Below are 22,161 nucleotides of genomic sequence, written 5' to 3' on the forward strand. Positions count from 1 at the left end.
GCACCTGGCATCGAAGAGCCATACTATAAGCCTGCTGGCGGCGCTCCAATGCGGAGACCAGTTGTACCGAGGTCTGTAAGGAACCCCTGACCCACAAAGAGGCATAAGCAAACACAGATCGCAGGAACTTTGTGAAACACAAGGACACGCCTCAAACCCAACACGGGCCGCGGAGCGGGAGGCGATGGGCCGCCTCCCCCAGATCTTGTGGGCTGCACCGGAATGAGACGTCCTGTGACCGAGATGCGGACACAGCCTGCCAGCACAAGCTAGAAGCTTGGGCTAGTCACATCAAAGGCACAGGGACAACCACGCGGCGCACATAGTCAGCAGGGGCTCCCAATCACTGCCCTCACACAAAGGCGACGATGTGATCAATCGCCACCTAAAATATACTGGCACCAATAGAAGATGCAAGCCCTGTCCTGTGGATCGCTGCCACGTGTAAAGAGGTCACGAGAGCGGCGAGCGGAGGCAATTGATGGTACATATCGGTGCAACCCCACAGTGCACACACATTGAGGAGCCCAACAAGCCACACAAACTCTCTCTCTCGAACCTAGATGTGAGACCGCTCAAGCAAAGTATGACGGAATAATTATTTAGGAATACACAAGAGGAGACGAGTCACACGGAGCAAAGCAGGCCCCCAAAGCACCAGCTATACCGGGGTCTGACACGTGAATCCTTCTGCGGCCTCCCGAAGCTGTAGGACAAAGACCACGAGTGGGCTCCGCACTGGGCCCCAACCACAATGGCGAATGGCCCCCACTGGGCCGCAACAAACACGCAGCCTCTAACACAGAAAGGAAGCGCCTGAGAGGCCTACATTGGATGCGCAAGAGCAGCAAGGAGCCACCCACCATCCAAATCTATGGTGCTCATCAAAGGGATAGTAGGTCCCCTAGTACAGGAGGTCGCATGGAATAAGTACTGGGGGACCACCGGAGTGAGCGAATACGTACCTGCACTTGTGCAGAACACTCTAAAACGCAACAAGAGCAGAGATACAGTAGTTACATTCTGAGGGCAAGGCACAAACAGCCTAGCTGCAAGACCGGGGAACAGTCCAACTTTGGAATTTATAAGGTCACTCACTGAGCATTACCACAAAAGAAATAGCAAGGACATAAAAGAAAACCAGCTCTTGCGAACACTGACACAACTAAGCCCACACATGCTTAATTCTCCCACAATCTGCGCTGCAGGTGAATAAACCACTCATGAATTACCAACCAAAGGGAACTCTAAGACGTTGCACAACAATAACCAAGGGAGGGGAAGCCCTCAAGCTTGAACGATGCCCATAGGGGCTGCTGCTAAGAAAAGTGGAACAATAGATAAGTTCACAAAACCAACGATCAAGGAGAACGCCATGAGCGCCAGCTCCTCAGGCCACTCTGTGCTACCTCCTTCACCAATGACAACAGCGCCCACAGATCTATTAGGGTTCTATACATCAATGCAGCAAAGCTTCGCTACGCTCAACGACAAGCTAGGCGGCATTAATGTCAATGTCACAACAATCCGGAATCAGCTAGAAAAAGCCACAAGCCGCATTATGGATGCCGAAACCAGGATTAGCACCACCGAAGACACAATAGAAGCATTGCAAGCCACAGTGACCAGCATGGCCAAAGACCTGGGTGCAGTCAAACTAAAGTGCGAGGACCTAGAGGCAAAACACGCCGCAATAACATACGTATTGTAGGGGTCCCGGAAGATGCGCTGAAAGGCCCAATGGAGCAACCAGTAGAACAGATGCTGAAGGACCTGCTGGGAGACCCTGGATGGTCGGCGATGTTTATTGTTGTACGCGCGCATAAATAGCTTGCTGCATGCCCGAAACCGTGCGCCTAGCCAAGACCGATAATCGCAGGACTTATGAACTACAGGGACAGAAACCTGGTACTACGGGCCTCTAGAGACAAGTAAGAATTGAAAATGGGATCCAGTGTGATCCACATAATCCCCGACTATGCCCTAGCAGTACAACAAGAAAGGCGCACATTCATGGGAGTAAGGAAGTTGCTCAGAGAACAAATGATACCCTACGCAATGTTGCGCCCAGCCAGATTGCTGAGGCAATACAAAAATAAAACTTATTTTTTCACATTTCCGGAAGAAGCAGCCAATTTAGTTGAAACAAACATTCCACTTCCTGACAAACCTGCCGGAGACAATGATGGGAGAGCATGATTCTCCCCAACCGTGAATGCGATGCAGACATCTCTAGCTGAACTGTCTTTCTGGTCTGGACCTGCATCACATCACAGACTCTCTCCCGACTAGTACACCATATTGCATCGTGATTCTAACTCCTCGCTTGTAGGCATTTTCACTATGTGCTCTGGAAACGTAATCAGAGATCGGAAACTGTGATGAATACTAGAGGCCGCTCCCGGACTCGGGCCGCCACTGCAGAGGCCCCCCATGCGAGTGCATGATTTAGTGAAACGGGTAAGGGTGGGTAGGGGGAGAGAAAAGGAAGGGACATGCATAGTTGAAGTTTGGGAACTATGAGGGTGGAGGAGGCGGGAATGGGTCAGGGTGTTAAAGTTAAAAAAAATGCAATATGTTACTGCAATGTATGTATAAGATATTGGAGTGTTATAATATGGCATACAAAGAGGAGACAAAATGGCTGATAGGTCCCCAGCAGAGATAACATTATTGAGCTGGAATGTTAGAGGTCTTGGGATGCCTGTGAAAGCACGGAAGATAATGGCGTATGTCAACAGAATAGGCGCGCAGATACTATACCTTCAAAAAACACACCTGTTGGGGCATCAGGCCAATAAGATCGCACCCGTGTGGGGGTCCACCGATACTACACGTCATACTCAACCAGAGCCCTAGGAGTCATGATATTGGTACACAAAACACTACCATTTACACACCTTGCAACGGAAAGCGACCCAACTGGCAGATACATTGTTGCGCATGGTAAACTAGCCAACACCGAAGTACTACTGATCAATGCGCTAGGAATCCAACATCCATGAACATTTGTGGAGGGGGCTTTAACACCATACTAGATATAGATCTGGACCGAACATCGAACACCCCTAGACCCCTGACTGGTGCAGCACAGGTAATACGTTCACACCTAGCAGACCTGGAGCTGAAGGACGCCTGGTGATCACTACATGGGCCACAGAGAGCATATACCTTTTACTCATCTGTGCACTCCAGCATAGACCTATGGTTGGTATCACAGAGAGTATTCGGCTGGTCGACGGGGGTTAGAATACTACCTACGACACTATCAGACCACTTGACAGTGCAGCTATCAACGGCTATCCCAGAAGTCGTACCACAAAAGCCACCATGACTATACAAGGCAGCCAGATTGGCAGACCCAGTATATAAAACTAGCCTGCTCAAGCATATCGCAGAATTTTTCAAGTATAATGATGGTTCCGTCACCAGTCAGGCAGTTCTCTGGCAAACATTCAAAGCCTACATTAGAGGCGTTGCCATGTCCACAGAACTGGGAGGACTCTGAGATGTACGGAGGGAATTGGAGAGAAGGGAAATAGTGAGAGCCAAGCTCCAAGCACAATATGCTACCGCTCTGAAAGTGCAGATTGCGACTGACATCAAAACACAATTAGACAATTATTGAGCAGCGGCAGATCACAAACTACACTACTTTGATAGACCAGCAGCTGCACCGAGATATGGCGAACAAGAGCGGCCAGGTAAACTGCTGGCGCAAATGGTACGCAGAGAAAAAGGGAAACCGCATATCCCATGTATAACCAGGAGGGATGGGGTAGTAGTCACGAGCCAGGAGGCGATTAGTGAAGTCTTCTATGACTTTTATGCTGAATTGTACTCCCCCAAAGCACAGCAACAGAAGGGGAAATAGACAATTATCTAGCCGTGATACCCACCGCTCTGTTGTCCAATGAAACCAGAGACACCTTAGATAGCCCCCTGACAATAACCGAAATAAAAGAAGCCATAAAGGCCCTGCCAGGCGGAAAGGCACCCAGCTCTGATGGGCTAGGTGCAGAGTTTCACAAAGAGTACATAGAAGTACTGGCCCCACGTCTTCACACAGTGTGGTCTGAAGTACTAGAAACTGCCGTACTGCCAGACACATCACACAAAGCGGTCATAACCTTGCTACTTAAACCAGGGAAGCTACCTGAGGAATGTGGTTCGTAGCGTCTGCTATCCCTCATAAATACAGATGCAAAGGTTTTCGCGAAGATACTAGCAACCCGCCTTAACCCACTAATGCCACACATGGTCAATGACGATCAGGCAGGATTTGTATTAGGCAGATCCACGGTGTCAAACATTCGACGACGGTGCTCCAAAATACTGGCAGAAATTCCTAAAAACACTGAAGGGGTCGCAATGGCATTGGACATGTAAAAAGCCTTCAACATTGTGGCCTTTCTTATTTAAAGTCCTGAACACTTATGGATTTGGCCCAAATTTTATAAAGTGGGTTTGTATACTCTACACACAACCTTATGCGAGGGTGTGTGTTAATGGGAAACTTTCGTCAATCTTGAAACTGGCCGGGGAACAAGGCAAGGCTGCACACTGTCCCCACTATTGTTCGCCTTGGTGATCGAACCACTAGCCAACATACTAAGGGCTAGACACATTCGAGCGGGCATACCACTGACTGGCAGAATAGAGCTTATAACTCTCTACGCCGATGATATAATGTTATATGTGAGGAACCCAGAGAGATATCTGCTAAAAGTACTAGAAGCAGTAAAAGAGTTAGGCGAATACTCTGGTATGAGGTTGAACGCTGCCAAATCTGAAGTGTTTCCCCTAACAGATGCAACTAAACAACCCGGGCAATTACACAGACTCAAATTGGCACCACAAAGGGTGAAATATCTGGGAGTAGAGATAGCACGCACGACATAGCTTGCACACGCTCTCAATTACGGCAAACTAATAGATGCACTCTGCTCCAAGCTCGACCACTAGAACCAACTCCCGATCTTGCTTATGGGCTGCCTAGTACAGATTATAATGATTACATTACCCAAATTGTTCGATCTGTTCAGCACGATCCCAGTATAGCCGGGTAGATCCTTCCTCTCCAAAATTCAAGGGGCATGCTTAATGTTTGTATGGAAAGGGCAGTCACGAGTGAGTTGGAAACGGCTTACCAGACCATATGATAAGGGGGGACTAGCTGCCCCTGACTTTGAGCTTTACTTCCTTGCGGCACAAGCCTACTATGCAGTATACTGGACGGAGGGGGGTCCCGCGGCTTCACACGTGACACTGGAAACAAAGGGAGTGGACCCAGCGAAGCTCCTACACACACTGGCAGAAGGGAAATCAAGAAGCGACAATGTCATGAACCCCACTCTGGTAACATGCAGAGCATGGAACAGGCTAACGGAACCCCAATAGTGCTGTGTTATATAACCCAGTCATGACTATTTGGGACGCATCATACATCCCCCCGACGCAGGATGTGCAATTGGACACACTGGAGGAACAAAGGCATAAATCACTTCGGGGACTTATATGCTGATAAACAATTCTTTGGCTGGGATGACATAAAGGCAATTGTTGATGACACAACGATGCAAAAGTTACAATACCTCAGGCTACGCTCAGCAGTTGCAAACACGTGGGAAGATTTCCCTGAGGAACCACCATCACATCCAAGCCTGGGATATATACTCTCCCCTAGCTGGGTAAAGAAATCAGCCTCTACACTATACAAAACCACCCTGCCAACCTGGAAAATCCAAGCTCCAGATGTTAGAGGGGAATGGGAACGGGACCTGGGTATCACCCTTACAGATGCATACTGGTCACAAATATGTTGCAACTCCAGATATCGTCTGATACATTTTAAGATACTGAACAGAGTCTATCTGACCCCAGCCCGTCTCAAAAACATGTACACTTCAGTGTCGGGAGAATGCCCGAGGTGCGAAGGTGAAGCACCGGGCATATTGCACATTCTGAGGTTGTGCAAAAAACTTGCTGGATATTGGGCTGATGTGTGTGAAGAACTCAGCGAAATGTCAACACAGCCAATAGACTGGGACCCGGTGTCATTCATGTTGGGTGTTGGTGCAGAATGAACCCGACCCAGAGCAAACTCCTGAATCTAGGCCAGTTCTTAGCAAAACGTGCAATACTAATGCATTGGAAAAACAGAGAATCTCCTGTACTGGAAGAATGGATAAAGGGCATGACCTGGACGAATGATAGCGAAGACGTATACTCCAGTTTATTGCCAACGACATGTCAACCGAAAGATATCTGGGGTGGGTTCAGACAACATTTGTCAGATAGAAATCTAAGAGATGACGATATAAACATGTAAAACTCCAACTATGTACACAAATGAATAACTGTAAGTAATAAGAAATGAAACTGCATAGAATGTAATGTGTTGAAGCTGTGCAAGTTAAATAAACGTTTTTTTTAAAACTAAAAAAATAACATAATTTAGGGTGTAATACATTTGAAGGAATGTGCTGTTCAATTTGAGTGACCATTCCTAGTCTGTGCAAAACCACATCCAAAAATTGAAGGATTTGACAAAGCAGGTGACATCTTTTCATACTGGGAATTGGTGTGATTGGTAGTTTTCATGTATTCCAAATATTGGTGAAACCCTATGTTATGCTTTTGCTTGCATTTTTATCATTTTGATTCTTTTTTGCTGCTGTTTTCAATGCATTTCTAGCCTAGCTATAATGCTTCGTCGGTTTCAAAAGCCGACTTTAGTGCCACTGAGTTATAGTAGTCAAATGTCCAAGGGTGGAATGTAGTGCTATTAAAAGATGTAATATCTTTGCTATTTGAACTGCATTCTGGGTGTAGTGGACATTCTACTCTGTTAAGGATTTCAATCGGGCGACATACACCTTGGTCTTAGCCTAGGATATAGCGCACAATAGGAATGCTTTCTGTTTATTTTCCACAAATTCAATTGGAGATGGCACAAAACCCGTCTCATACCCCCTTTTACAAATGCCCCGGGTCACAATGTACCATGAACCAGGCCGGTTGGTGGGAATGCAATATTTATTTATTTTGGAAAATTCAAAGAAATCACACACATTTTAATATTGGGCAACATTCACCAATGGGGTGATAATTACAATGAAAACAACTGAAATACACTTGATTAACCTTCTACAAGAACATATCCAAAGCACAAATGAATAGGAGCACTTTTTCAATTAGGATAGATAGCACCCGAGTTAAGGTTTCCCCCTGCAATGTTCCCTCAAACCACAATTAATTGAATTCTGAGTGGATAGAAAGAAGGAGCAGGTAGTCAGGGATTTTAAACCCTTTGCAATGGCCTAAAATGACACTCGGATATTGACAAATAAATAATTACTGTGCGGTTAAATCTATGAGGCAAATATGATTTCTCACAATAGCAGTAATGTATAAACCCTAGCAATCACAAGGCAAGGTACCAACAAAGGCATACAGTTCAAAAGCAAAAGCAAGTTGAAAGTAAGAACACAATGCAGTCCAAATCATTGCATTTACACTTTTTGTCCGTTTTTAAATGTCAAAACGTTTTTTTTAATTAAAAACGGGTGAAATATACAAAATCGGAATGCCGTTTTTGGGCAGAGTGAGAGATGCACATCACAGGGACAATATGAATGTGAAAGAGTGACTATAGCTGAAGAACTGGATGAGATATTCAAGGTGAAATGAGGTTCAGTTTTGGTAAAATGAAGAAATTAAGAAGAGCAAATCGGTTTGGAAAGAAAGGAAATGTTTTATGTAAACTATATTATTAAGACTAGATTGTTAAAGAATGACACTGTACGATCCCAGGTTAATTTCCAAATTTAACCCTTTCACCCCGCGTTCAGATCTATGTGGGACTTAATTTAAATTATTCCAAATATTGCTAAGGAGTTACAAGATGAGGTGAATGAAAGAATTGCGCTAACGCTAGAAAAACAAGGACAGACTGCACAGAGAATTCTAACAGTTTTGGACAAGTTACCAGGGTATGGATAGGATTACTTAGAGAGTAGAACAAAGACAAAGTATCAAGATGGGGTAGGCTATGGATTGCTATGGGAGGGGAAATCCAATACGCTCTTGGATTTGAGATTAGGAACAGCCAACCGGGTTGTGGACTCCAAGGCTCAGGTCACCAGATAGCGGGCTCCCCTGGCAAAAGACAGCTGACCAAAGGTCTGGTTATGGCACAGCAATGCCTCAGCGGGATGGAGCGGGTAAGCAGGGCAAGCAGGCAGCACTGGAGAATCCCACAGCAGGCTCAGCCACTTTTCCCCTTTCTCCCTGAAGAAGTTAGTGGGATTTTGTTATGGGGTTTTAGTGGGATTTCTGGATCAAGGCCTTGCTGGATAGGATCAGCTATGCTTTGGCCTTGCTGGGATAGGATCAGCAATGCTTTGGCCTTGCAGTAGAGTCTGGAATCTTGCAAAGGTGGATCTGGAATGTCAGAATACGCACCGGCTGGAAATTCAGGAGAGAGTGTGTAGAGTTCTGTTAGCCACCCTTATTTATAAGCCATGGTGACATCATGGGATTATATGGTGGGGCAGGCTTAGCTGGGCACGCCTCTAAACAACTGTATTGGTCTGGGGTGATTATTACCACCTTGCTGTCAGCTAGTTGGATTCTTAAGGACATGACATCAGCTTTATGATGTGGGTTTACTATGTCTAGAACCTCCCACAGTTAATTTTGCCACAACCCAGTTTTGACATAAATGGCACATTTTTATAGTTGTGGCATCTTGACCAATTACATAGGCAGATTACATATTTTATGAAGAGCATGGCAGTCCAATTTCCATGGTTGTAGGACTTTGTTTCGCCCGTATAATAGTTTTTTGCGATTTTCAGTGATAAATATTTGACCTAAAATTCTATAACTTTATACATGGGTAGAGATTATCATAAGGCATGTAAGTATTGAATGTCACAGTAGCATCATTTACACTTTCCTCAAACTGTACAATTCTCTGCTATTTCTGTTCCCAATATGGCAGTGATGGCTACCACATCTTAAATTAAAAACCACAAAATTACATTTAAACTGTTAACTTTTTACATTCCTGCGAAGTCCTGTTGCAAAGATAAAAGTCTTATTAAGTTTATTAATAAAATAGTCTTTTGAGGCAAATGGTCTGCCTTTGTCCTCCAAATATGGTCATGTACTTCCAGGCTACTCTTGCGTTGGCTTTGAAGCTCCCAGTAGAAGTCGTGGGGACGTGTGATTTCCTTTTTCTCATGTCCGTGTCCCAAAATCCCTTTTGTATCAGGCTTCAGCCCAGACAAAAGTCTGATGAGCCTAGGCTGTTGAGTGCTTTTGGTCCATTCAAATTTTTCCAAGGTAGCAATTAGCACTCATGTGTCCTAGAATCTATTGTGGCTCCTTCTGTTGCTAGCAACACCCTCAAGCAGAAACCTGTTTGACTAGTTTCAGAAGGCAGACCATGGGCCTCATTACAGGACGGGCGGTCCGGAATTAACAGTGGCGGTAATCCCGCCGCCACTGTTAATTCCGGACCGCCCGATCCCGGGTCCTGCAGGCGAGAGGTGATCTTCCCGCCAGGTCTGACCTGGCGGGTTGAACACCTGCCGCCTGCAGGCGGACCTGGAAACACCAGCACCATCACGAGATGGTGCTGGTGTTTCCACTTCCCCATTCCCATTGAGTCATATAGGACTCAATGGGAATGGGGATTTACACCATTCCGCCTCCGGGATTCCCAGGACACCAGGGTCGCAATGCCCTGGTATTTCCGGGAGTCACAGAGGCGGAATGGTAATACGAGTCCGGCGGTAACCAGGCGGTTTTACCGCTGCGGTTACCGCCGGACTCGTAATGAGGCCCCATGTCTTTTATTCTTATTTTATTTTATTTTTGTTCTGAATCAAAATCAAGTCCAATAAAATAAAAAATCACATATATGTTTCCCAGCACAACACCCCTTTACATTGCTAGGCCAAAACAGGGCCTTCTTTCAACATTACACTTTTCAAACAGGCATTTTTCCTTATTTACAAAAGTGCATTTTAACACATGGGGAAGTCTGCCGGGCTGACCATTTCAAAAGGTTTTCTCTTTGAATGTCCCCCATTGTTTTGCAGCCCTAGTCAGTTTCACTTATACAACAATCTGTTTAAGACACAGGTCCATTTAAATTGACATAGGCCCAGAGAGTCAGAGTCTCTTTTGCAGCATTGATATTTGACATTTTTTTGTAACTCAAAAGGCAAGTGTTTTCCTGTGCGACTGAAAATGAAGCTTCTTTTGATTTCTCCGATTTGGCTGACACAGCCTGTCATACAGGGGTAATGTTCTATTTTGCTGGAGCACAATCTGGATATCGGTGGGCATGGCAGGGCCTCATTAATGAAAGCAGTGCAATGTTGAACAGATGGAAATAGCGTCAGGGCGCCATCATTATAAAGGCCAAATATTTCCTTTTTCAAGGGGAATGTGGATCAAGCAGCGAAGCAGTGCTGCTTCTCAATTTTCTTCTTGGTGCATGCAAGCAACACACTGGCAGGCTTTCTCAGTGTGCCCCCTTGTTCTATCGTGCCCAATAGGTGCTTGGCAAGATGGTGCAGCCATCATTTTGTATCTGCAAAATGCAGTTTTGAGGCAAGGCTCTGGTGCTCCAAGGTGCCAGCGCAGCCCTTTTGCTGGTTCTGCTGAAGTGCAGCTTGCTGATGTGGGGAAGTACTACTGAGTGGATAAATATATCCCACAACTCCAAGCCTCACTGAAGGCTTAATTTCAACAAGAATTATAAATACTGTCTGCATTCACTAGAAAAACAAGCCATGTTCAAGGATTGTTTTGAGCTTCTGTCTGATAAACTTTCAGGAGCAAAAAGCGTTTACTCGTTATGGTATTCTGCATGCATACTGTCCCGGATGTTCGTGGAGTGCTGTCAGCAAAGGAACCTTCTGGAAAAGTACTGTCAAATTGTAGTGCACTGGTTTAGAGTGGCAGAGAGAGACACAAGCTTCTGTTAGGCTTGAGAAGGTGGGCGCATCTTGTACTGTCAGTTCCCGTTGTGAGACTTTCTCTGTGCCAAACTGGTCTGGGAAGCTGTCCAGTGAAGTTCTTGGCAGGGTGGAAGTGGTGCACAACTATGCCAACGGTGATGTAACTTTCTTCCTAATCCTGCATTTTATTCTGTAACGTTTATTTGAGTTAATAATCAGCCATATAAGAGCCAGTTTTAAAATCTAACTGAGAGTAAATTAATACTTGCGTTCCAATTAGATATTTGGGAGAGCCAAACGGGGTGCTTCAAGTTATCACACCAACATTGGTCCGTCAGAACCCCCTTTAGTTGAAAATAGAGGAAAGGTGTAATGGTGAGCGACCCCCAACGCCACCTCCAGATCTGTCTTGGACTAGAATCTCCCCTCCCTCTACAAATGACCGGGCCTGACCAGGCCTAGCTCATAACAGGCCTGAAATCTAGCCAGGCCCACTATCTTATCCTCCCTTATAGGGGGTGACCAGATGCAGCAGAGTGATCATCTGTCATAAAGCACCAAAGTATTGACTGAAAAGGATACGGTACTCAAAAGGATACAGATGGTAGGGTCTTCCGGATCCCTGTTCACACGATTTGATAGTTGTGAAGTCAAGTTTAGACCTTCCAAATGATACAACTCTCTGACTGATAAAACAGGCAGAGAGATGGATCACTGGAAAGGGCGTGGGTAAGGTATAGGAAGTCAGCCTAGAACAAAATAAAGTATCATAAGAAACTGCCCCAAATTGACTCTCTATGATAGAACTGTATTTGGCATTAATTCACACACTGACCTTATGCCTAGGGTAGAAGAATCCAGCAGAAGTCTCTTGAGGAAAATCCAGAAGTAGAACAAACGACAAGGAAGGGAAGATTAGTAAGGGAGACTTATCCAGAACGGAACGAGGCTCAAGCTAGATACCGGGTTGATGCACCACAGGATAGCGTCCAAAGTACTGTTCACTCTCACCTTCCAACAGTCCTTGAAAAGCTTCCTTCCCACGTAGAGAAAAGTATAGAAATGAATAAATCCACCTGTTAATATCACAAGTGCAGGAGTTGGAAATAGCGCCCTTTTGTGGAATAAACAAAGTACACGCGGTTCTGAACAGCCGCGAAGAAAATAGTGTGCGCGTGTGGAATTACACACGAATAGGATTCACGCAGTCTTGGAAGCAGGCTTGAAGACAACATGTGCGTATGAAATTACACGCGAACAGGATTCACGCAATCCAGGCCAGCCGCGCTTGAAGACAGCGTGCGCTTGTGGAATTGCACGCGAACAGGATTCACGCAGCCCAGGCCAGCCGCGCTTGAAGACAGCGTGCGCTTGTGGATTTGCACGCGAACAGGATTCATGCAGCTCAGGCCAGCAGCGCTTGAAGATAACGTGTGCGTGTGGAATTACACGCGAACAGGATTCACGCAGTCCAGGCCAGCCGCGCTTGAAGACAGCGTGCGCTTGTGGATTTGCACGCAAACAGGATTCACGCAGCCCAGGCCAGCAGCGCTTGAAGACAACGTGTGCGTGTGGAATTACATGCGAACAGGATTCATGCAGTCCAGGCCAGCCACGCTTGAAGACAGCGTGCGCTTGTGGATTTGCACGCGAACAGGATACACGCAGCCCAGGACAGCAGCGTTTGAAGACAATGTGTGCGTGTGGAATTACACGCGAACAGGATTCACGCAGCCCAGGTCCACCGCGCTTGAAGACAACGTGCGCTTGTGGATTTGCACGCTAACAGGATACACGCAGCCCAGGACAGCCGCGTTTGAAGACAACGTGCGCGTGTGGAATTACACGCGAACAACAGCTCCAGGAATCAGCGTGTGGCGGAAAACACGCTATAGAAGGCCCAAGAAGCCGCTGAGGAAAACTGCAAGGATGCAGATCGGAGGTTCAGCTACACAACGCCAAATGATTCGATCAGAAGCAGCGAGTGAAGTTTCCACGCTACTTATATACGTAATGCCGTAGTTCACGTGACGAAGCAGAATACACGTGAATTTAGCGACGTGAAAAGTGCAGACGTCGTTTTCCCGGCAATGTATCGAACAACCGCCATTTGGAATAGAACGGTCTAGCTGTTCTATGAGCGTAAGAGGTAGAACCACGTCCAGCATGCATGACAGTGCCATCCCCCAAAGGGGCAACCTCTCCCCTTTTCGAGTGAAAACGCTTCAATAAAGCAGGAGCATGTATATTGGAAAGAGGTTCCCAGGACCTATCTTCGGGACCATAGCCCTTCCAATCCACCAGATAATACGGCCTACCAGAACGTAGCCTCATATCCAGTATGTCCTGTACCTCATATTCATCTGAACCCCTCACAGAAATAGCAACAGGCCGTACAGGCAATCTGGTAGCTTCAGAACACGGCTTAATGAGTGACACGTGGAATACGGGATGCACTCGCCATCGTTGTGGTAAAGCCAGACGGACAGCAGCCGGATTAATTACTTGGAGTACTGCATACGGACCAATGTATTTAGGCAACAATTTCTTTTTGCCTGGTATCCTCAAGTTCTTAGTGGACAACCATACTTTCATACCAGCCTTGTAGACAGGTGCAGGTACTCTATGAGCATCGGCATAGAACTTGTCGCGTCTTTTAGCTTGCTCCAATTGCTGCTTCACTTTCCTCTGTAGATTCTTAAGATCACGAAAAGTATGGCCTGCGGCAGGAGTATCCAAAGACAAACTGAAATCCAAAGGTATTGATCGGGGGTGTTGTCCATAAAGAGCATAGAAAGGTGAAGTGCTTATGGCACTATGATAGGAGTTGTTGTAGGCGAATTCTGCTGCTGGCAGGACCTTGAGCCAATCTGATTGAAACTGCAGACACAAACACCGCAGATATTGTTCCATAGTGATATTGACTCTTTGGGTCTGTCCATCAGTTTGAGGGTGATAAGCACTGGACATTCTGTCATCAATCAGTTATGCTGAAGTTAGTGCTCTCCAAAAGCGTGACGCAAATTGTGAGCCCCTGTCCATAATGATTACTGACAGTAGACCAAAGAAACGGAATATATGTCAAATGAATAGGTCAGCCAGAACAGCAGCTGTTGGTAAACCAATACAGGGAATATAAAGAGCCAATTTAGTGAAGTAATCCACTACAACCCATATGGTATCGTATTCCTGGTTTTGTGGGAGTTCTACCACAAAGTCCATAGATATCATGTCCCATGGTTTGTTAGGGACAGGTAGGGACTGGAGTAAGCCCACTGGTTTACCAGGAGTGTTTTTGCATTGGATGCATACAGAACAAGTTGATACATGATTTATGACATCTTTTGTCATGGATGGCCACCAGCACCATCTTTTAAGCAGCTCTAGTGTTTTCTTCTGTCCAGGATGGGCTGCGATCAAGGAATCATGATTCTTCTTGAGGGCCTTATTCCGCGTCGAAAACGTTGGTAATTAGAGCACTCCTTGTGTGAAAGGTAAACCGTTATGTACGTCCAGATTCATATCCTGGATAACTTGTGGATGATTTTTCACCCACTTCTGTACTTCGATTTTTAAGGATGGTTGAACAGAACAACTACATATTACATGATCTGCCAACAACTGATTTTGCACCTGTGCTTCTTCCTTCGCCTCCTCACCAATACGAGACAAAGCGTCCGACTTAACGTGTTCTCTGGCAGGACGATATGTGACCTGGAAATCGTATTGGGCAAAAAAGACATGCCATCTGGCCTGTCGAGCCGTAAGACATTTCATAGATTTGAATGCTTGAAGATTTCTATGGTCAGAGTACACCAACACCTGATGTTTGGCCCCAAGAAGATGATGTCGCCATTCTCGGAAAGCATCCTTGATAGCCAGTAATTCCCCATCAGTGACGGTGTAATTTCGTTCATATGGGGTAAGTTTGCGAGAGAAGAAAGCCACTGGGTGCTCCTCCTTGGTTTCTGTGCAAACTTGTGAGAGTACCGCTCCAGTAGCGACACTGGATGCATCCGCTTCAACAATAAACTGGCAATCTGGATCTGGATGTTGAAGCTCGGGTGCAGTGGTAAATGCTTCCTTTAACATTTCGAATGATGCTTGGGCATTCTGGTTCCAACAGAAAGGAACTTTGGAACTAGTTAAAGCCGTCAAAGGAGCTACTGTTTTGGAGAAGGAACGGATAAACCTGCGATAAAAATTTGCAAAGCCTAGGAAAGACTGTAATGACTTGACATTGTGCGGAATAGGCCAATTCAATATGGCCTTCACTTTGGAACGACTCATTCGAGCACCTAGATTGGTAATGTCGTAACCCAGGAATTCCACTTCCTGTGAATGAAAGATGCATTTCTCGGCTTTCACAAAAAGAAGGTTCTCCCTGAGTCTTTGTAAGACTTTAGAAACGTGTTTGACGTGCTCCGAAAAAGACGATGAATAAATCAGAATATCATCCAAATAAATCACCACGAACTGGTCCATTATATCCCTGAAAATATCGTTCATGAAGAACTGAAAAGTAGCGGGAGCGTTGCACAGACCAAAAGGCATCACCAAATATTCGTAAAGACCATACCGTGTCTTGAAAGCGGTCTTCCATTCATCGCCCTCACGAATGCGAACTAAATTGTATGCTCCTCGCAAGTCCAATTTAGTGAAGTACCTGGAAGTACCTAATTGATCCAATAGAACGTTTATCAGCGGTAAAGGATACTGATTTTTTATGGTGATGTCGTTAAGTGCCCTGTAATCAATGCAAGGCCTTAGATCTCCCCCTTTCTTCGGAACAAAGAATAGGGGAGACGCAGCAGGTGATTGCGATGGCCGTATGAATCCCATCTCTAGAGCTTTATCGATGTATTCTTTCAACACAACGTCTTCTTTTGGAGTCAATGAATATAAACAACCTGTAGGAATTTTAGCTCCAGGAATCAATTCAATCGGACAGTCATACTGTCGATGTGGAGGCAATTGTTCTGCCTGGCCTTTATCAAAAACATCAGCGTACTCAGTGTATTCGCATGGTATAGTAGTATCGCTTTGATGTACCACACTAATAGTTGAAACTCCCCCCATAGAGGCCAATATATGTGAATTGTTTGACACCTCCTGACTGGTAAAGCAATGTTCATTGCAAAAAATTGAAGGATACTGGAGCAATCCCGAAACCCAGTCAATGGCGGGATTATGAAGGGTTAACCAGGCAAGACCAAGTATTATTTTGTACTGCGGAGCAGCTATGACATCGAAGACGATTTCTTCCGAATGACTATTCGATAATGTCATCTGAACAGGTACCGTCTCCTGGGTTACCATACCAGAATTCAAAACAGATCGTCCACGGTATTAACCGTTTCAGGTTTGTTCTTGTTTACAAGGGGTATGGAACAATTCTTGGCATATGTGATGTCTATGTAATTGTTAGTGGCTCCGGAATCAACCATGGCCTTGGAAACCAATTCTTGGTCATCACAACGTAACTTCACCTTGACAGCTATAGGTGCGTGATTAGGAATGGTACTGGAGTCCGATGAAACACTCGACACAGGGACTCCTGCTACTGTCGAGTTTTGGCGTTTCCCGAACGCTTGACTGGTTTCTTAGGACATGTCGCTAATAAATGCTCGGATGAACCGCAATACATACATAAATGGTTCTTTCTTCGGTTCTCTCTTTCTGCATTGGACAACCGGCCTCTCACAGCGCCAATCTGCATTGGTTCAGGGTCGTTCGAGGGAACTGCCGGTGCCTCCGAACGAACCGATGCTTGTAAGAATGTTTTTTTCTCTCCTTTCCGAGCATTTCTTCGGGCATCGATTTGTAGAACCAAATCGAGCAACTCTGTGAATCCCGTAGGAACCACCGGAACCGTAGATAAGGCATCTTTCAGTTCTTCTGAAAGACCCTTGTAGAAAACAGCCGTTTTGTTGCCTTCAGGCCATTGAGTTTCGGCTGTTAGTTGATTGAATCGGGCAATGTAAGGCAAAAGAGGTTGACTGCCTTGTTGTAGATTAAGTAACTCCAGATCCATGGCTTGAGTAGCATAACGCATGTCAAAGACTTTACTCATAGCAGCCAAAAGATCATCACAGTCGTATAACAAAGGGCTATTTGTTTCCAACAAAGGGTTAGCCCAAGCAGCAGCTGTACCCCCTAAATGGGAAAGCACGAATGCTGCTTTTGTGGTTAGGTCAGGAAATGATGTAGGACGACAAAGAAAATGGAGTCGGCACTGATTAACGAAGGTTCTATAGGTTTTGGGGTCACCTGTGAACCGTTCCGAGGGAGCCAAGGGAAACTGAGTGGGCATAACCACATTAATAGTTTCCTGTGGGGGTGTCATAGTCCCAGATCCAGATGCAGTGGCCATTGGAACCTGTGCTCCCTGAGGACTAGCGTGCATGGCGTCTTGCATAACGTCCATACGGTGCCGTAACATGTCCTGTGCCGTAACCATTTCATTTCTCAAAATCGCTGATCAACTGAGTCAAAACAGTTAAAGGATCCGTACCCTCCATGGCTTCTGATTCTGTCATAAAGCACCAAAGTATTGACTGAAAAGGATACGGTACTCAAAAGGATACAGATGGTAGGGTCTTCCGGATCCCTGTTCACACGATTTGATAGTTGTGAAGTCAAGTTTAGACCTTCCAAATGATACAACTCTCTGACTGATAAAACAGGCAGAGAGATGGATCACTGGAAAGGGCGTGGGTAAGGTATAGGAAGTCAGCCTAGAACAAAATAAAGTATCATAAGAAACTGCCCCAAATTGACTCTCTATGATAGAACTGTATTTGGCATTAATTCACACACTGACCTTATGCCTAGGGTAGAAGAATCCAGCAGAAGTCTCTTGAGGAAAATCCAGAAGTAGAACAAACGACAAGGAAGGGAAGATTAGTAAGGGAGACTTATCCCGAACGGAACGAGGCTCACGCTAGATACCGGGTTGATGCACCACAGGATAGCGTCCAAAGTACTGTTCACTCTCACCTTCCAACAGTCCTTGAAAAGCTTCCTTCCCAGGTAGAGAAAAGTATAGAAATGAATAAATCCACCTGTTAATATCACAGGTGCAGGAGTTGGAAATAGCGCCCTTTTGTGGAATAAACAAAGTACACGCGGTTCTGAACAGCCGCGAAGAAAATAGTGTGCGCGTGTGGAATTACACGCAAATAGGATTCACTCAGTCTTGGAAGCAGGCTTGAAGACAACGTGTGCGTATGAAATTACACGCGAACAGGATTCACGCAATCCAGGCCAGCCGCGCTTGAAGACAGCGTGCGCTTGTGGAATTGCACGCGAACAGGATTCACGCAGCCCAGGCCAGCAGCGCTTGAAGATAACGTGTGCGTGTGGAATTACACGCGAACAGGATTCACGCAGTCCAGGCCAGCCGCGCTTGAAGACAGCGTGCGCTTGTGGATTTGCACGCGAACAGGATACACGCAGCCCAGGACAGCAGCGTTTGAAGACAAAGTGTGCATGTGGAATTACACGCGAACAGGATTCATGCAGCCCAGGTCCACCGCACTTGAAGACAACGTGCGCTTGTGGATTTGCACGCTAACAGGATACACGCAGCCCAGGACAGCCGCGTTTGAAGACAACGTGCGTGTGTGGAATTACACGCGAACAACAGCTCCAGGAATCAGCGTGTGGCGGAAAACACGCTATAGAAGGCCCAAGAAGCAGCTGAGGAAAACTGCAAGGATGCAGATCGGAGGTTCAGCTACACAACGCCAAATGATTCGATCAGAAGCAGCGAGTGAAGTTTCCACGCTACTTATATACGTAATGCCGTAGTTCACGTGACAAAGCAGAATACACGTGAATTTAGCGACGTGAAAAGTGCAGACGTCGTTTTCCCGGCAATGTATAGAACAACCGCCATTTAGAATAGAACGGTCTAGCTGTTCTATGAGCGTAAGAGGTAGAACCACATCCAGCATGCATGACATCATCTCTTTGGACCATCTCCAGAGGTGCCGTACCACTGCCACAACTGAGTGATCGCGAATCCTCTACGGAACGTGTCGCTGGGGGACCCACAGCCACTCCCCCAGCATGACCGGGGTGAATAACAGGTTCTCCAGGGCAACCCACTGTCTGTCCTTGTTTTCTCAAATGTGATCAAACAGAACCCTAAGATAGGAGGCAAGATAATATTCCTAAAGGTCCGGGAAACCAACCCCGCCCACGCCCTTGTGTAGAATAAGGGTGTAGTACGGTATCCGTAGCCCACCCACAGGAAACTGAGAAGGACCCTTCTCATGTCTGTGTAGAAGGAGGCTGGGAGTACAACTGGAAGATCCTGAAACAGGAATAGGAGACGTGGAAGGACGTTCCTTTTTATTGCAGTTAGTCGTGCTGCCTAGGACAGTTTCTGTCCCGACGACCTTAAGAGATCCTTCGCAATCGCGTCCCAAAGGGGCATAAAGTTGGCCTCGTAGAGTTTTCCCAAGTCTGCAGTGATATGAACTGCTAGATATTTGATCTGGCCTCACTGAATCTGTACGCCTAGGCCCTGTATACCGATGAACAAGCAGGGTTATGTGCTCCGCAGTGGCAATGCAACTGTTTTCGTAATATTTACTTTAAAACCCGTCAGATGGCTATTTTCTGCTGTGGTCTTCAAGAAGTCGGCTACCAAGACGCTTAGCGAGCGCAGCTATGCCAAGATGTCATTGGCATACAACACCAATTTAAACTCTGTCGCTTCTCTCACCATAACTTGAATCAACATCTTTGTGCGCACGGCCACCACTAGTGGCTCCAAGGCCAGTGCAAAGATAAGCGGCGATAAGGGTCACCCCTGTTGCATCCCACAACTCAGCTGGAATTCACAGGAGGCGACCCCATTCACCACCACCAAGCCCTTGCATTGTGTAAAGGCCTATTGCACCTGCCATCCACCTAGGTCCTATCCCCATTTTGACTAGGGTTGACTTCATGAATCTCCACTCTACCCTGTCAAACACCTATTCGGCATCTACTGATAGCAAAACAGCATCCTCTCCTCCAGCTTCTGTTCCCGTGGTCAAGTCCAGGGTATTACGGATGCTATCCATCCCCTGTTAGTCTCTGACAAACCCAACCTGATCGCTATGGATCAGCCTGGGGAGGACTAGGTTTAGCCTGCCCACCAGCACAGTGGCATAGATCTTTGCGTCCGTATTGATCAGTGAAATGGGCCTGTATGACCCACATTCTAACACGTCCTTGCCCTCCTTGGGAATGACTATTATCCGGGCCTGTGTGAAGGATGTCAGGGCATCAGCTTGTCTAAGGTGGCATGAAAGAGCTTAGTCAGAAATGGTATCAACTTGGGGCCATGTCTTTTGTAAAATGCCGCCATATAGCTAGCTGTCTTACCGCAACAATGAGCAGGCTTTATCTCCCTTCCCAAAGAATGCTTGCTTTATAAAGCAGAGGAGTGCAATCGCCTTTCCCTGCCATATATCTCCCAACTCACTTCTCAGGGCCCTTTTCTCCTGCGGCAGGTCATCCGACCGCCCTCCCAGCGAGCTTAATTCTTCCTCCTATCCCCTAATCTGCTGCTTCAGCTTGGACTTGCGCAGCATTCTTTCCTTCTTGTTTGCTGTCCCTTGGAGATAATAAGCCCACTGAAGGTGGTCTTAGCCTCTTCCCAGACTGTCTGAAGTGGTAAGTACACTGTGTTGTTGCGCTGAAAGAAATATTACAGCTGTACCCTGAAGCAATTTCTAAAGACTCCAGCTCGGGAGAGAGTATCATTGCAGACCCAACGTCTATCTATCAGGGCACCCGGTTCCATGTCCAGTGTCGCCACACATATATCGTGATCCAACCACCACACTATCTGGATGTCCGCCCCAGTCATCAAATGCTCCTGTGCCGCTGCGATCAGCGCTTAATCTATTTTCGTGGCTGTTTTATGAGGATTAGAGTAAAAAGTTTAGCCCCAACGGGGGTGGGGGCTGTGCAGCCCTCCATGTATCCACAAGGAAATATTCTTGCAGTAGCACTGACAAAAATGCCCCTTCTTGTGGGGAGGGAGACACAGGCATAGTGGGGTCTCCAATAAGGCTCAGTTCACCCCCACAGATCCATATCCCCTTACCCATTCGTCCAACAAGGCCAGCGCTTCAGTACAGAATGCCACCTGCCTCTGGTTAGGGGCATAGAGTGAACACAAGGAGATGGCCCTTTGGCCAAGCAAACTGTTTACCACCAACAGCTGCCTCTTCAATGTACCTCTTAACTTAGGATACCTCAAATCCAAGGCCCTTCCGGACCAGGATCCCAACCCCTGCCTTTTTAGTCAGGCCCGATGACCACCAGGATTTCCCCAGCCCTTTCCCCCTCAAGGCACACTCCTCTCCCACCCTGAACCTGGTCTCCTGCATGAAGACCACATCTAACTTCGATTGCTTAAACTCCCTGTACACTATGGAACATTTCTGGGGGAGTTCAAGCCCTTAACATTTAGGGAACCCACGTTAATCACTTGCCAGTGTCCCTGTAGCGCTTTCATGTGCACATCAATGTAAGCCTCGCCATAGTGTGGCCCCAGCCACTGATGCCCCTGCCCTGTGAATCTGCTTCCTATGTCTCACCCCATCATCCCCGCTCTTGAACACAACTGAAAATGCCCATTTTCCCACTGTTTCCCCCAAACCCCTTGCGGTTTGCCCGCCCCCATATCTACGAGGGCAAAGAAAATCTTGTTCTGGCAGAGACACCACAGGAAGAGAAAGAAAAAATGGGGCTGCCAAAAAAAGGACCCACCACCCGAACACTTGCGACCACCTTTATCATCTCAAACATGATCACAAAACATCCAACCTTCTAAATGAACTCACAGCCGCTAGAACTTGTCCCTGATCAGTGTCATGGGGTATTAAACCTCTGCAACTTTCTGGTGCCCACAGCCCTTCCCCTCCTCATGCAGGCAGGCAGGTTCTCCATGTAAGGAGCCGTCCTTGTCACTGCATTGCTTGCTTCCGGGCCTCGGTCGTCCAACTTCATTTAGTGCAGGACTCCCTCCACCTCCTCCAGCGAAGTGATCCTGTATTCCTCTGCACGGTATTCGAAGGAGAGGGCAAAAGGGAAGCCCCACCTGTAGCGTATGTTCTTTTGCCAGAGCCAGTGGATCAGCGGGTGACATTCCCATCGCTTATTCAGGCTCAGAGCC

Source organism: Ambystoma mexicanum, chromosome 3p (assembly GCF_040938575.1).
Source record: "Ambystoma mexicanum isolate Mex_15411 chromosome 3p, UKY_AmexF1_1, whole genome shotgun sequence".
Taxonomy (NCBI): domain Eukaryota; kingdom Metazoa; phylum Chordata; class Amphibia; order Caudata; family Ambystomatidae; genus Ambystoma; species Ambystoma mexicanum.